Source organism: Gavialis gangeticus, unplaced genomic scaffold, assembly GCF_001723915.1.
Source record: "Gavialis gangeticus isolate Ggan-Ray unplaced genomic scaffold, GavGan_comp1, whole genome shotgun sequence".
NCBI lineage: Eukaryota > Metazoa > Chordata > Crocodylia > Gavialidae > Gavialis > Gavialis gangeticus.
The window spans coordinates 72,781,940-72,785,068 of record NW_017729032.1 but is presented as its reverse complement, the minus strand read 5'-3'; the positions used below and the strand labels follow the sequence as shown (position 1 = coordinate 72,785,068).

Sequence of the window (3,129 nt, the reverse complement as noted above, 5' to 3'; positions counted from 1 at the left end):
AGCGCGGCAGCGCCGCCAGCAGCAGCAGCAGGCAGCACAGCCGCGCCGGGCGCAGCGCGGGAGCCATGGCAGCGCCCGGAGCCTGCCCCGCCGACCCGTGTTTATGGAGCCCGCGATATGCAAATGAACCGCTCCCCGAGCGCCAATCCGGGGCCAGCCCGCTCGCGCAGTCCACTCAGCACTCGGTTCCCGCCGTCCCTCCTGCCTCACTCGGCCTCCGGCGGGCGTGGGGAGCGGGGAGGATCTCTCTGCTCAGGGGTGCTGTGGGCCCCGGAGCGTCCAGTTAAGCGGTCGGGAGCAAGGCTTCCTCGGGGTGGTGCCTTTTGCCCGCCCACCAGCGAGTCTCAGCCTGCCTGCTGCAGCACCCCGGGGTGCCTTGAGGGCCTTTCAAGGATGTCACCCCATGTGAGCAGTGATAGGCATGCCCTTGTGGTCCCCCAGAGATTTCGCACAGGAATTCGTAGGGGCTTTGGGAGTTCCTTGCAACAGGAGACCCGCTGGATTCTGTTTCTGCAGGCCAAAAAAGAGCAAGGAATAAGCAGGTCCTCCAGTCTCCAAAGCCTGAGAACCACTGGCATTGACAACCTCTGCCCCCAGGCTGCAGTCCCTCCCCTCAATATGGGGATTTCGCTCTTTGTGTAGGTGGGGAAGTCATCAGTGGGTCTAGAGATGACTGACGCCAATATGAAAGCCACATGAATATATAAATAATACAGCACACAAAGCTTATGTACATATGGTATATATGTGGAGGTATATAACACACACACAAATATATATGAGGCATATGTCATATGTATTATTAAATGATCCCGCATTTGTATTGTGAATGTATATATGTTGCATATAAATGAAATGTATATATTTATAGATATACATATAAATACAGTACATATAGACAGGGTGGCAGGGTAGCTGTCACGTGGTGAATTCCTTAAATTGGCTTTTTCTCTTCTGTTCTGGATCCTCCATGCAAATCCTTTCCAAAGTCTGTAGTCTGGCTGGAAAAGATTTCTTCCCTGTGCAAAAGCTGAGCCAGACTGGTACAAACTACTCTTCCAAGGACCCATAGTTAAGCCGTCGTTTCAAAGTACACTGTCACAGCAACTATGATTCTGGGCGATTTGCATGCAGGTCAAAGCGTGTGTGTGGTACTGTGTCCCTAAGCAATCCTTCTTGCCTCTCTCTGTACGTCAACAAATGCACTCTGGCACAGAGCTGTAGGGAAGAAGGATCCTGGTCTCATACAACAGTCGTGATCCCATATTAGTGGGGTCTGCTCTAGCTGTGGCTGTCTAGAGTAGCAACACTGTTAGCCATTAAGATAAGCAATACATAGCATGAGTTATCACTGCCCTTTTCTTCTACCTTTTCATTACGCTACATCAATGAGAATCCCTTGGGATTAATCCTGCAGGGGAGAAGGCAGGAGTCCAGGGCCAGACATAGGCGTGGGCAAACTGGGCAGCCACCTGGGGCCCAGACAGAAAGGGGGCCCCAAAATGGTAATTTTTAAATTATTATTATCGTTATCTCTGGTGAAAGGGGGCCCAATACTAAAAGTTCACCCAGGGCCACCAGGAGTCTAGGTACAGTGCTGCGGGAGACCCACCAGCTCTGTAACAATATTCCCCTGAAGCTGGCATAGGAGCGGGTGAGAAGAGGTCTGGGGTGTTGGGTATATGATTCATTTTGCTTGCTTCTGCACAGAAAAGAATATGTCTGGAAAAATTTTGGCTTAAAAATCCTTAGAGGGAGAAATGCATAGGTACTCTGAAAAGCAGCAAGCTTGGAAGGGTTAATTGATGTGCTTTGTGGCAACAAACTGCTAGGTGTTAAACTCCTTAATTATGCCCAAGTCCCAGCCTGTTAAAAAGTTTTAAACATGACAGCGATGATAAAAGTGGTTGGTGTTCTGATTTACTACACACACACATGTTAAACATAGACACCATCGACTGCACTGAAGAGATCAACATTGTCCAAAAATCAGTAGACACTTCAAACAGTATCAAAACCAAATGATAACATTTCATTATTTTGCAGGCTGGTAGGTTTTTGTGGGTGGATCAGTGATAGCAGGCAGATTCTTTTTGCTTGATAGTTTCTGGTCCTAACAATGGTCGTAAGATTACTTTTGAGCACAGTATTTTTATGCCAGTAATCAATCAAATATTTATATTATAAGCCCCATGCAATTCACTTCTCATCTGTTAATGATCTAATTTTCTAATATTCCTTACTGTATAGACAAGTATGATTTACCAGCCTTCTACAGGCAACTAAATCCCACTGACTTCTATTGTGCTGTTGCAAGACATGCTTTTGATTATTGTTTCAGCAATTAGGGGGCAGAAGACACCCATGAATATGACTTCTCTCTTGGCCTTATTTTTCATCAAGTACATTAAGCCTGAAATACACAATGCTTCTTGTTAACTGATCCAGCTCTCCACCACATGAAAACTATTGTTTCATGCATGATCTAGCAAAAGAAGAGCACCCTGTTGGTTTCAGTGAGGCATTATTTGTACCAAACAATAAAACAAAGCCCTCTATATTAATGAAGGACGTCTGGAGTTTAAGGAGAGAGACACATTTTCTGAGGCAGGATGGAGGCTGTACCAGCTGAGTGACAGGGCTGCTTACAGAGGAACTCAGCAACATGTCCCCTGTAGGCATCTGGTGTCCACGCACTGTGTTTACAAGCCTGATGTGCACACATGCTGCATTCTGCTGGGCTGGGGTCACAGTTAAAACAATGATCAGCTCCATCATCCTGATGGAGACAGGGAAAGGGCAAGCTGTGCTCACTGTAGCTGGCCCCCCCAGCAGGAGCAGATCACCAATTTGTTCCTCTTGTTCAGTTTGGTTAAAACACAGGATGGTGCTTTGCGGGGGGAAAACGCTTAATCAAAACAAAACCTCCAAGCCTGGCCAGGTCCCTTTTGTTTCTGAAACCAAAGCCCTGCGACACATTCATTGCCACCAAATTGTTGTGACATCAAATCCGGAAAACAGGATTTATAACTCCTGCAGGGGAAAACCAAGTCATGAAACAGACTAGGCTAAACCATGCTGTGGTTGGGCACAATGCCCGCCTGCTCAGGGCACCATCTCCCCCTGTAG

General features: G+C 47.4%; 1 protein-coding gene across 1 annotated transcript in view; it reads right to left on the bottom strand.

The window, feature by feature from the left end:
• Positions 1–3,129, bottom strand: part of LOC109302255 (protocadherin-8-like) — a 15,645-nt gene that overhangs the window by 2,149 nt on the left and 10,367 nt on the right. The window lies entirely within an intron of this gene.